This window comes from Chlorocebus sabaeus, chromosome 26, assembly GCF_047675955.1.
Source record: "Chlorocebus sabaeus isolate Y175 chromosome 26, mChlSab1.0.hap1, whole genome shotgun sequence".
In the NCBI taxonomy this organism is placed as follows: domain Eukaryota; kingdom Metazoa; phylum Chordata; class Mammalia; order Primates; family Cercopithecidae; genus Chlorocebus; species Chlorocebus sabaeus.
Genome location: NC_132929.1, coordinates 52,327,185 through 52,340,911, shown reverse-complemented (window position 1 = coordinate 52,340,911; position 13,727 = coordinate 52,327,185). Strand labels below are relative to the sequence as shown.

The 13,727-nt window shown below is 44.1% G+C and overlaps 1 protein-coding gene and 1 pseudogene across 2 annotated transcripts in view; both read left to right on the top strand.

The window, feature by feature from the left end:
• The window catches only part of ETFA (electron transfer flavoprotein subunit alpha), a 103,766-nt gene that overhangs the window by 53,916 nt on the left and 36,123 nt on the right, over window positions 1–13,727 (top strand). The window lies entirely within an intron of this gene.
• On the top strand, window positions 3,695–6,643 carry LOC103245279 (tyrosine-protein kinase receptor TYRO3-like; annotated as a pseudogene).

Here is a 13,727-nt window from a genome sequence, read left to right as displayed (position 1 = left end):
GTTGGTAGGCTGGGGCGGTCACTGGGCTCATCTTGTTTGTTTCTCCTGGTTTTCGGATCTGTGCTGCCTGATATCCAATGTCAGAAAGCAATTGTTTCTTAAGTTTTGTCCAGTGTTTTAGTTATTTCAGGCAAAGGGTACATTCAATTCCTGTTACTACATCTTGGTTGGAAGTGATCATTCATAATAATTTTTACAGTTGGGTTTAGTTGTCATTTTGCTGTTTGTATCCTGTTAATCCCATCTGTTTTTGTCTGTATACTCACTTTGTTTTGTTCTGTTTCTCTGTTCTCCTGTTCTGCCCTATTTTGGACCAGTTATTATAAATTCTTTTATTGCATTGTTTTGTTTTTTAGTTATTTCTATTGGGATTACAATACATTTAACTTTTCACGGTCTACAGAGAGTTAATATTGTACTAATTCATGTAAAATGTTGGAACCATATGCAATTGATCCTTGAACAACATGGGGGTTAGGGCCAATGACCCACTATGCAGTTGAAAATCTGTGTATAACTTTTGACTGCCCCTAAATTTAACTACTAATAGCTGTTGACCAGAAGCCTTGCCAATAACATAAACAGTTGATTATAACACACATTTTATATGTTATGTATATTATATATTATGTTTTTATAGTAAAATAAGCTAGAGAAAAGAAAATGTTACTAAGAAGATTATAAGGAAGAGAAAATATATTTACTGTTCATTAAATGGATGTGGATCATCATAAAGGTCTTCATCCTCGTTGTCTTTATGTTGAGTAAACTGAGGAGGAAGAGGAGTGCTTGGTCTTTCTGTCTCAGGGATGGCAGAGACAGAAGAAAAGCTGCAGATAAGTGGACCTGCCCATTTCAAATCCATGGTCAACTGTGGTTCCATTTATTTCTCACCTTAATGCTCTACTTGTCATCTGCATTATACCTCACAGTACAACGCCGTAATTTTTATGTTAGGCATTCATGTGTATTTTAAAGAAATTAAAATATGAAAAAAGATACACTTTAATAAAAATTTACTCCCTGCTGGGCATGATGGCTCATGCCTGTAATCCCAGTGCTTTAGAAGGCTGAGGCAGGTAGATTGAGCCCAAGAGTTAGAGACCAGCCTGGGCAACACAGGGAAACCCTGTCTCTACAAAAAAAATACAAAAATTAGCCAATCATAGTGGTGTGCACCTGTAGTCCCAGCTACTTGGGAGGCTGAGGTGGAGGAATCACTTGAGCTTGCGAGACAGAGGTTGCAGTGAGCCAAGACTGAGCCACCGCACTCCAGCCTAGGTGCCAGAGTGAGGCTCTGTCTCCCCACCCCCTACCCCCCAAAAAATTACCCCCATATATTTACCATTTCTAGTAGCCTTCGTTCCATCTGAAGACTTGAGTTTCCTTCGTAGGTCATTTCATGTCCTTTATGTTTTGTAGTACTGGTATGATGGTAATGAATTCTGTTTTCATCAATCTGAAAATATATTTATTATACTTTCATTCATATATATATATATATATATATTTTTTTTTTTTTTTTTTTTTTTGAGTTGAGGTCTTGCTCTGCCACCCAGGTTGGAGCACAGTGGTACTATCTTGGCTTACTGCAACCTCCACCTCTCAAGCTCAAGCAGCCCTCCCACCTCAGCCTCCTCAGTAGCTGGGACTTCAGGTGTGTGCCACTACACCTGGCTAATTTTTTTTATTTTTGGTAGAGATGGGATTTTACCATGTCATCTAGGCTGGTCTCAAACTCCTGAACTGAAGTGATCCACTCTCCTTGACCTCCCAAAAGTGCTGGGATTCTAGGCGTGAGCCACTGCACCTGGCTACACTTGCATTCTTGAAAGTTTTATATATATATATATATATATAGCTTGAATCTGGTACCTACTGCGCCATCCTGACACATCTATTCTTAGGTATAGAATTTCAGGTAGAGTTCCCCCCAGCACTTTGAGTTCCATTGTCTTCTGGTCTTCATTGTTTCTAATGAGAGCTCAGCCATTGTTTGTATTGTTCCTCTGTGTGTTTTTTTGTTGTTGCTTTCCAGATTTTATCTTTATCGTAGATCTTTAGAAGTTTGATTATGGTAGGACGGGTGTGGTACCTCACGCCTGTAATCCAAACACTTTGGGAGGCCGAGGCAGGCAGATCACGAGGTCAGGAGATTGAGACCATACTGGCTAACGTGGTGAAACCCCATCTGTACTAAAAATACAAAAAATTAGCCGGGCATGGTGGCGGGCGCCTGTAGTCCCAGCTACTCAGGAGGCTGAGGCAGGAGAATGGCGTGAACCTGAGAGGTGGAGCTTGCAGTGAGCTGAGATCGCACCACTGCACTCCAGCCTGGGCGACAGAGTGAGACTCCATCCCCGCTCAGAAAGAAAAAAAAAAAAGTTTGATTATGATATACCTAGGAGTGTGTCTTTTTGTATTCATCCTGCTTCAGATAGCAAGCTTCTTAAATCTATAAATGTATGCCTTTCACCACATTTGGGACGTTTTATGTTACTGCTTTTTCTGCTTCATTTTTTTTTCTCAGTTTTGTTCTGGGACTCTAGTTACACATATTTTAGATATCCTGATGTTCTTTCACCGATTGCTGGCGTTCTGTTGATTCTATTTCCTGTTTTTTCTCTCTGCTCTATAGCTTGGATCATTTCTTTTGGTCCATTTTCAGGGCCACTGACTCTTGTATAATTTTAATATGCTTTTAAACTTATCCAGGGACTTTCTTATTCTAGGCTTTATATTTGTTAGTTTGAGATTTGCATTTGGTTGTTTTTAAAATTTTTATTTCTCTAATTTCTTATCTATTTGACCATTACAGGTATTTTACTTTACATCCTTGAGTGTAGGTTATAATACCTACTTTAAAATCCTTGTGTACTAATTTCAAAATATGTATCATTTCAGGACTGGTCTTTTAGGCTCAAGTGATCCACCTGTCTTGGCCTCTCACAGTGCTGGGGTTACAGGTGTGAACCACTGCACCTGGCCTGAGTGAATATTTTACCACTTTGTAATATTATACATTGTTCATTTAGAAAATAATGGTTTACTGAGTTATGAAGATCTTCCAAATGTTGACATATTTGTCAATATAAAGTCACATTCAGGCTGGGCGCGGTGGCTCAAGCCTGTAATCCCAGCACTTTGAGAGGCCAAGACGGGTGAATCACGAGGTCAGGAGATCGAGACCATCCTGGCTAACACCGTGAAACCACATCTCTACTAAAAAATACAAAAAAATAGCTGGGCGAGGTGGCGGGCGCCTGTAGTCCCAGCTACTCAGGAGGCTGAGGCAGGAGAATGGCGTGAACCTGGGAGGCGGAGCTTGCAGTAAGCTGAGATCCGGCCACTGCACTCCAGCCTGGGTGACAGAGCGAGACTCCGTCTCCAAAAAAAAAAAAAAAAAAAAAAGCCGGGCTCGGTGGCTCAAGCCTGTAATCCCAGCACTTTGGGAGGCCGAGATGGGTGGATCACGAGGTCAGGAGATCGAGACCATCCTGGCTAACACAGTGAAACCCCATCTCTACTAAAAATACAAAAAAATTAGCCGGGCGTGGTGGCAGGCGCCTGTAGTCCCAGCTACTCGGGAGGCTGAGGCAGGAGAATGGCGTGAACCCAGGAGGCGGAGCTTGCAGTGAGCCGAGATAGTGCCACTGCACTCCAGCCTGGGCGACAGAGCAAGACTCCGCCTCAAAAAAAAAAAAAAAAAAAAAAAAGGTCACATTCAGCCCTCCTCCCTGTTTGCTCGCGGGCCAGGCCTGGCATGGTGTGGTGTCACCATAGATGGTGCTGAGGCAGAGCATGGGGCGGCCAGGGCTCCCGCTGCTGCTGCCGCTGCTGGGGCTGCCATTGGCAGCTCTGGCTTCTCTGCTGCTGCAGGTCTGGGGCTGCAGGTCCGAAGCTCAAGAGAGCCCTGGTAAAGCTGACAGTGGCTCAGGGGCAGCTGGTGAAGCTCAACTGAAGCATGGAGGGGATGGAGGAGCCTGACATCCAGCTGGTGAAGAATGGGCCTGTGATCCAGAACTTGGACCAGTTGTACATCCCAGTCAGCAAGCAGCACTGGATCGGCTTCCTCAGCCTGAAGTCAGTGGAGCGCTCTGACGCGGCCAGTACTGGTGCCAGGTGGAGAATGGGGGCAAAACCAAGATCTCCCAGCCAATGTGGCTCATGGTAGAAGGTGTGCCACTTTTCACGGTGGAGCCAGAAGATCTGGCAGTGCCACCCAGTGCCCCTTTCCAACTGTCTTGCAAGGCTGTGGGCCCCCCTGAACCTGTTACCATTGTCTGGTGGAGAGAAACTGTGAAGATCGGGAGACCCGCTCCCTCTCCATCTGTTTTAAATGTAACAGGGGTGATCCAGAGCACCCGTGTTTTCCTGTGAAGCTCATAACCTAAAATGCCTGGCCTCTTCTCGCATAGCCACTGTTCACCTTCAAGCACTGCCTGTAGCCCCCTTCATCATCACCATGACAAAGCTTTCCAGCAGCAACATTAGTGTGGCCTGGATGCCAGGTGCTGATGGCTGAGCCCTGCTATAGTCCTGTACAGTTCAGGTAACACAGGCCCCAGGAGGCTGGGAAAGTCCTGGTTGTTGTGGTCCCTGTGGCCCCCTTTACCTGCCTGCTCCGGGACCTGGTGCCTGCCATCAGCTACAGCCTCAGGGTGCACTGTGCCAATGCCTTGGGGCCCTCTCCCTATGCTGACTGGGTGCCCTTTCAGACCAAGGGTCTGGCTGCAGCCAGCACTCCCCAGAACCCCCATGCCATCTGCACAGATTCAGGCTTCATCTTGGAGTGGGAAGAAGTGATCCCCGAGGGCCCTTTGGAAGGCCCCCTGGGACCCTGTAAACTGTCCTGGGTTCAAGACAGTGGAACCCAGGATGAGCTGACAGTGGAAGGGAGCAGGACCAATTTGACAGGCTGGGATACCCAAAAGGACCTGGTCATACGTGTGTGTGTCTCCAGTGCAGTTGGCTGTGGACCATGGAGTCAGCCACTGGTGGTCTCTTCTCATGACCATGCAGGCCAGCAGGGCCCTCCTCACAGCTGCACATCCTGGGTACCTGTGGTCCTTGGTGTGCTAACGGTCCTGGTGACGGCTGCTGCCCTGGCCCTCATCCTGCTTCGAAAGAGATGGAAAGAGACGGTTTGGGCAAGGCTTTGACCGTGTCATGGCCCGGGGAGAGCCAGCTGTTTACTTCCGGGCAGCCCAGTCCTTCAATCGAGAAAGGCCCGAGCACATCGAGGCCGCATTGGACAGCCTGAGCATCAACAGTGGACTAAAGGAAAAACTGAAGGATGTGCTCAGCCCAGAGCAGCAGTTCACCCTGGCCAGATGTTGGGCAAAGGAGAGTGTGGTTCAGTGCGGTAGGCCCAGCTGAAGCAGGAGGATGGCTCCTTTGTGAAAGATGCTGAAAGCTGACATCATTGCCTGAAGCGACATTGAAGAGTTCCTCAGGGAAGCAGCCTGCATGAAGGAGTTTGACCATCCACACGTGGCCAAACTTGTTGGGGTGAGCCTCTGGAGCAGGGCTAAAGGCTGTCACCCCATCCCCATGGTCGTCTTGCCGTTCATGAAGCATGGGGACTTGCACACCTTCCTGCTTACCTCCCAGATTGGGGAGAACCCCTTTACCCTGATCCGGTTCATGGTGGACTTTGCCTGCGGCATGGAGTACCTGAGCTCTCGGAACTTCATCCGCCGAGACCTGGCTGCTCAGAATTGCATGCTGGCAGTGGACATGACAGTGTGTGTGGCTGACTTTGGACTCTCCTGGAAGATCTACAGCGGGGACTACTATTGTCAGGGCTGTGCCTCCAAATTGCCTGTCAGGTGGCTGGCCCTGGAGAGCTGTCTGACAACCTGTATACTGTGCACAGTGATGTGTGGGCCTTCAGAGTGACCATGTGGGAGATCATGACATGTGGGCAGACGCCATACGCTGGCATCAAAAACCCTGAGATTTACAACTACCTCATTGGCGGGAACCGCCTGAAACAGCTTCCAGAGTGTATGGAGGACTTCTTACACTCCCACTCCATCCAAGCCAAGGGCTACTTAGGCCTTAAGATGACCTTTTGTATGATCTCATGTACCAGTGCTGGAGTGCTGACCCCAAGCAGCGCCCAAGCTTTACTGGTCTGTGAATGAAACTGGAGAGCATTCTGGGCCAGCTGTCTGTGCTATCTGCCAGCCAGGACCCCTTATACATCAACGTCGAGAGAGCCGAGGAGCCCACTGCAGGAGGCAGCCTGGAGCTGCCTGGCGGGGGTCAGCCCTATAGTGGAGCTGGGGATGGCAGTGGCATGGGAGCAGTGGGTGGCACTCCCAGTGACTATTGATACATCCTCACCCCTGGAGGGCTGGCTGAGCAGCCAGGGCAGGCAGAGCAGAGTCCAGGGCAGCCAGAGTCCCCTCAATGAGACACAGAGGCTTTTGCTGCTGCAGCAAGGGCAGCAGCCACACAGTAGCTGTTAGCTCACAGGCAGAGGGCATCGGGACCATTTGGCCAGCTCTGATGGCCACTATGCTGGCTGCCTAAGCCCTGTCTGACCCCAGCCCAGACATCAAAGTGTGGAAGGTCCTGTGGTAGTCCTCCCAAGCTGTGCTGGGAAGCCTGGACTGACCAAATCACCCAATCCCAGTTCTTCCTGCAACCACTCTGTGGCCAGCCTGGCATCAGTTTAGGATTTGGCTTGATGGAAGTGGGCCAGTCCTGGTTGTCTGAACCCAGGCAGCTGGCAGGAGCAGGGTGGTTATGTTTCCATGGTTACCATGGGTGTGGATGGCAGTGGGCGGTCCAGGTCCAGCCCTGTGGGCCCTACCGTCCTGCTGAGCTGCCCCTGCTGCTTAAGTGCATGCATTGAGCTGCCTCCAGCCTGGGGGCCCAGCTGTTACCACCTTTGGATTTAAATACGCAGGTTTGCCCCTCCAAGTCACAAAATGATGTCCTTGTAATACTCACTTTAAGTGAGGGTTGGTAAGGGGTGGGTATCTCAGGTCTGAATTTTTATCACCTTTCTGATTCCACACCCTGCCTAGGCCAGGAAAAGTTGAGGGGAGCATGCTTCCCTGCAACTGACCGGGTCACACAAAGGCATGCTGGAGCACCCAGACTATCAGGTGCCGCTCTTCCAAAGGCAGCATGTTGAGCCAGCAAGAGGAAGGGGTGCTGTGAGGCTTGCCCAGGAGCGAGTGAGGCTGGAGAGGAGTTCAGGAGCCCCTCTCCATGCCCACAATCTGAGCACGCTACCAAATCTCAGAATATTCTAAGACTAGCAAAGGCAGCTGTGTCTGAGCCCAACTCTTCTAAACGGTGACCTTTAGTGCCACCTTCCCCTCTAACTGCACAGGCTTTTTTGTCCCAAGTCTCCAGAGAGAAATCAGGCCTAATGAGGAGGAGTTCCTGGAACCTGGACCCCAGCCTTGGTGGGGGAACCTCTGGAATGCATGGGGCGGGTCCTAGCTGTTAGGGACATTTCCAAGCTGTTAGTTGCTGTTTAAAACAAATAAAATTGAAGACTTTTTTTAAAAAAGTCACATTCATTAATATAGGCAGGCATCACTTAACAATAGGGATATATTCTGAGAAATGTGTCATTAGACGATTTTGTTATTGTGTGAGCATCATAGAGTACTTGCACAAACCTAGATGTCATAGTCTACTGAACACCTAGGCTATATGGGGTAGCCTATTGCTGCTAGGCTACAAACCTGTATAGTATGTTACTGCACTAAATACTGTAGGCAATTGTAAAATGTTATTTGTGTATCTAAACATAGTAAAGTTAATACGTTGTGCTATGATGTTACGTCTATGACATCACTAAGGCTATAGGAATGTTTCAGATTCTTTATAATTTTATGGGACCACCCTTATATATGCAGTCTACTGTTGACCAAAAAACGTCGTTATGTGGTGCATCACTCATTTTGTTAGAAGAATCTTCAAAGCTCGTAGTCATCGGTACAAGTGTTTTAGAATTCTGATTTTCACTTAAAAGTTCAAATTTTGTCCTTGATAAGAAATACTTTCAGTTGTTGTCTCAGAATTGATGAGGTCACTTTATTCACAGTAAGATACCTGCGAAAAATGCAAATGTCTGTCAGATTTTCTTTGAAGTAAAAATTGTGTTTCATGAAAAAAGTACCTGGTTCAGCTTGCAACTCAAACTATTAAACAGGTGCTTTCCCTTGAGACAACCCATTGTGCTTTGGTATGAAGTGGAAGTGTTTTCTACATTCTTCACAGTTTGTCACACAGAATATTAAAGATACATGTACTCCAAGGTCAAGATTTAATAATGTTAATAATTCTTTTTTTTTTCTTGAGATGGAGTCTCACTTTTCTTGCGCAGGCTGGAGTGCAGTGGCACCATCTCGGCTCACTGCAGCCTCCGCCTCCCGGGTTCAAGTGATTCTGGTGCCTCAGCCTCCTGAGTAGCTGGGATTACAGGTGTGAACCACTATGCCCAGCTAATTTTTGTATTTTTAGTGGAGACAAGGTTTCACCATGTTGGCCAGGCTGATCTCAAACTCCTGACCTTATGTGATCCACCCGTCTTGGCCTTCCAGAGTGCTGGGATTACAGGTGTGAGCCACCGTGCTTGGCCAAGGTTAATAATTCTTACTGCTTTATCAAGGACCTTAGGTGAAAGTGGCTTTAAAAAAACAAAACAAAACAAACAACTGTGAGTATGTGGCCATGAAGAACGCAGTGAGTTTGGTGCCACTGCCTTGAAACTACTACTAAGGCAGTGTTACCCACTGTCATTTTCACATCATCAGTGCAAATGTCAATTCGGTTTTTCCAAAAGAAACCATGGGATTCCAAAAAGTTATTTAACACTTTGAGTATTTCATCACCACTTGTGTTCATTGCCAAGGATTCATGTAAAACTATTCTTCAATGATTACTTGATATCAGTACTAGACAATAGAAGTAAAGCAGGAAACGCAGTCAAGTCTATAGACTTGTCAGGCAAAAGTACAGTTTTGCAGATGAGATGCTGTCTTCATGTTTACAGCTAAATATTTTATTCAGCAAGTTACTGTACCACTGGAATGTGACAGTGCCATAGTTTGTTTTCCTGAGTTTTCAAAGCAGGAATTCAGCAATGTCACCTCTATTAGTCTCTTAGCAACTATACTTCTCTAACCAATGAAATATGATAACTTAAGATGTTTCAGTGACCTTTTTCTTTTCTTACTTGAAAAGCTAAAATAATAGCTTTTGGCTCTTAAACTCATGACATTTATGTTAAAATAAAATCCAATTTAGTTTTCTCTGAACTCTGAATGTTTGTTTTCAAAATAGTCATCACTTCCTTTGCATAAGATAGAGTAAGGTAAATTATTAGCATCTGTAAAGCTAAGAGAAAGATAACTTTTACCATATTTTCATTTATTTTACACAGTATTTTTTAGAGTATATATCTCTTTTCCATAAGTTAGAAAACTCTGCTATCGGTTTCATGTTTTTCAGCATCTTTAGACATGGTTGTTGCAGCTGTGGGTTGAGAAACTTAGTCTTCTCTATTTCAGTATAAATATTATAAAAATAGAATAGTTTTAGAGAAATTTAAAAATGAATAAAAGTTTAAAAAAATGTAAATGTTATTGCCATGTAAGACAACAGAGTGTATTTCTTATGTTTCCTTGCAGGCACAAGGAAATCTTTGGTATTTCAAACATTGGTTTATTGAACAATAATGAAATTGTAGAAATTATAGCAGTTATAACTATAAGAACACACACTGCTGTACTGTCCTGAGAACAAACTTAAGTTAATCCCTATATACACACAAATTTATACCTAAAACCAACTATACCGTAAAAACTTTTAGGAAACATAAAAATAGAGATGCATACATTCTGTTAGCCATCAGAGTGATGGTTTCTTTAAAAGTCCTGGCACCTCTGGGAAACTCCACTGTACACTGTGAGAGAATGAAAGAAAAAAGTGGTAAATGACATCTTAGTATTGCTATGAAAATAGGTTTGACTTTGCAGAATCCCTGAAAGGGTCTTGAGGCTCTCAGGGTTATCCTGACCATATTTGGAGAATTGCTGGTTGTCTAATAGTTTTGTAATATATTGTAGAGACACTGAATATGTTGTAGAGATTATGGATTCTGTTATATTCCTGTTAAGAATATTAACTTTGTGTTTTAGCAGGCAGTTAACTTGGCTGAACTCAAATTCCAGACTCAATCTCCTTATGTTCAGTTCTTTTAGTCTTAGCCTGACAGTATAGAGCTCACCTCATACATGCCTAATGCGGGAGTCAGCCAGAGTTTTGAGTGGAGTGTATGTGCAGAGTTTGTGGTTCTCTCCCTGTGGTTCTCTTCTTCTGGAATTTTCCCCTCACTTTCCAGCTGGTTTGGCAGTCACGAATACTGTCTTTTGTGTGTTTACTCAACCAATAAGACTGCAGATTTCTATCCAAAGTATCTCCTTTTTGGATTGGCTTTTATCCCTGTGGGGAATCTGCAAATGCCCCAAGGGAGGAAATAGAGATATATGCTGGGCTCATTTCAGTGTGCCTCCCTCCCTTACAGAATCCTGGCTCCTTCAATGCTGCCTGTCTAAGTTGATCTCCATTGTACTTAAACAGTTGCTATCTGTGTTTTAACCAGGTTTTGTAGTTGTTCTTAGCAGGAGGATTGGTCTGATACAAGCTATTCCCTCAGGGCCATAAGCCAGGAGTCCTGAGGCCCAGAATTGAATGCATTACTTCACTTGTGCTCTGACTAGTGCAGAGTTGGATTATTATCTCCCTAAATAATATCTTAATTAATGCTACTTAATAATGCATTAGGTTTTTGGCTGCCATATCCCACTGTTGGCAAGAATTACACTTGTGGCCATCCAGAATCTCTCCCCTCCCCCACTTGAATTGCCTGCTATTAAACCACATCTCCTTTGTCTAGTAATAATTCAGTATTTCTTTGTTTTTAAAGCTGAACGCAGTACTTTCATTTATCCTTATTTAATTTGGGTCTGTTTTCCCTACCATTGAAGCTTCTTGAATCTCTTAAAGCTTGATTTCATTTTCTACTTTCCTTTCAACTTATATTGTTTGAAGATCCTCTCGTTTTTTTGCCACTTTGTAATAGCTGTGGAAAGCATCATCAGCACTGCTGTTTCTGATGATCAGTAGTAAAAAGTTCCCTACTTCATAAAGTAAGGGCACATAAAGTCAGATTTGGTTATCCTCACAAAATAATATTTTAATAATTTGAAAAACATATGTAATACTCAAAGGATGCTGTGAATATTTTTTTTTTTTTTTTTTTTTTTTTTTTTTTTTTGAGACGGAGTCTCGCTCTGTTGCCCAGGCTGGAGTGCAGTGGCCCCATCTCCGCTCACTGCAAGCTCCGCCTCCCAGGTTCATGCCATTCTCCTGCCTCAGCCTCCCGAGTAGCTGGGACCACAGGCGCCCGCCACCTCGCCCAGCTAGTATTTTTGTGTTTTTAGTAGAGACGGGGTTTCACCATGTTAGCCAGGATGGTCTCAATCTCCTGACCTCGTGATCCGCCCGCCTCGGCCTCCCAAAGTGCTGGGATTACAGGCATGAGCCACCGCGCCCGGCGAATTTTGTTATTTTTTTAAATGCTTTTTTGGGTCATTCACAATAATTTACGTGTGAATATGAAAGATTATGGAACAATTCCTGGTATGCTTATGGATTCATGCTCCCTGCAAGAATTCAGACCCAGTGATAGGAAAACACTAGTCAATTCATAGCTTACTATTGTAACAAAGATTTCTCTTTATTTTTTATTTTGAAATGATTTCAGACTTATAAAAAGTTGAAAATTAAAAGCAGTATAGCTGAGCACCGTGATGTATGTCTATGTCTGTAGTCCTGGCTGTTCAGGAGACTGAGGTGGGAGGATTGCTTGAGGCCAGCAGTTAGAGACTGTAGTACACTATGATTTTGCCTATGAACAGCCACTGCACTCCAGCTTGCATAATGCAGCAAGACCTCATTCTCTTTAAAAAAAAAAAGTGTACTCTGTGTGTGTGTGTGTACATACATTTTTTCTGAACTAGTTGATAGTAACATTTATAGCCCTTTACCCTTAAAGACCTCTGTATGTATTTCTTAAGAATAGAAATATTCTCATGTAACCAAAACACATTTATTTATATGCCATATTCCAATTTTGTCAGTTCATATTCTGATTCCAATTTTTTATTTTCTAATGGAATACTCCAGTTTTATCAGTTAGCCTGATGCAGAATCCACTTTAGGGCCAAGTATTGTGTTTCGTTGTCATCTCTTTAGTCTTAAGTTATATGGTTGTGGTAAGGGATGGTTCTTGGTTCTTATTTAGTCTCAGTCTTAGGCAGATCCTCTGCACTTGGGCCTCAGAGTGAGGCTTTCTCAGTGTTCTTGTCCCTGCCCCCTGTGTCTCTACCTGTGGCAGCCAAACTCTGCCTTATCTGTAGTGATGGTGGGTAGCAGTTTGAGTCATCCTGAGAAAATTCAGGTGAAAGATAAAGGCTAGAAAGATAGATTGAAATGAGGTGAGAGAGTGTAAATAAAAATTCTGGCTGTGTGAGGTGGCTCATGCCTGTGATCCCAGCACTGGAGGCTGAGTTGTAGAATGTACAATAAGTTTACTAGTGAAGTAGAAGGAAACCCAGGAGTTCAAGGGTGCAGTGAGCTGTAGTTGTGCCGCTACACTCCAGCCTGGGTGACAAAGCGAGATCCTGTCTCTAATTACATAAAAATAAAGTCACCTTAATAAAAAAGATTCTATATGGTCTTGTTTGTTTGCTAGATGTGGGCTGTAAATTTGGTTTTTAGAAGCCAATTCATATTGGACAACAGGATCAGTGCCCTGATTTACAGTGTCCCAACGTAAAAGCAAACTAAATGGCACATGGGAAGTATCATTTGGCCTGGTATCAAGATCAGAGAGAGAGATATATCCCTTGAGTCCTTATAAAGAAGGCTCTATTGATTGGCATCCTCAACAATACCTTTACTGTAAATAAGACAGTGGTTTCATAGGACTGTGTTTTTAATAATGTCCCTCAGTGTAGGCAAATTGCCTAATATTAAGCGCATTTTCGTGAGAGGCAGAAATTATGTGATTTTGTATCTGCTGTTCAGGCTTATTCTAGGGTAGTGACTAGTGATCTAGTTGTAGAACCTGTCTTCAAAGGAAGTTTTATCAGGAAGCCCCATGTATAATATGGGAAAAAGTGGAGTTGAAGTGGGGTGGTATATCTAGAGTGCTACTAGCTCAGCTCTCACCCTGTCTCATTTTCCTGAGAGAGTCTGTACTACACCTCTGCAAAATGACTAGAGCCCTGAGCACATTATCAGAACTACTGTCCAGAGAAAACTGTTGAATTGCATAGCCTCAGATAGTTCTCTACAAATGTGTCTGTGGGAACTGAATTCTGATTTTTGTCATCTGTTAGTATTTCAACTACTTTATTTTAAATTGTCACCCCTTTTAAAACCCCTTACTTGGTATCATTATCTTATTCTCAGAAACTGACCATTCCTTCTACTTCACAAGTAAACTTATTGTACTTTCTACATAAGCAAAGCGATACAAAAATCCAGCGTATCTACATGTAGACAAAAAAGAGGACCTCCCTTTTTAAGTTTGCTAATATGTCTGCTTATCCTCTGGGCCCCATCATTTTGTACCTTCTTTGAGACAGTGTTCTATTAGTTACTCCATCCTCCGGGTCAGAGTCTCT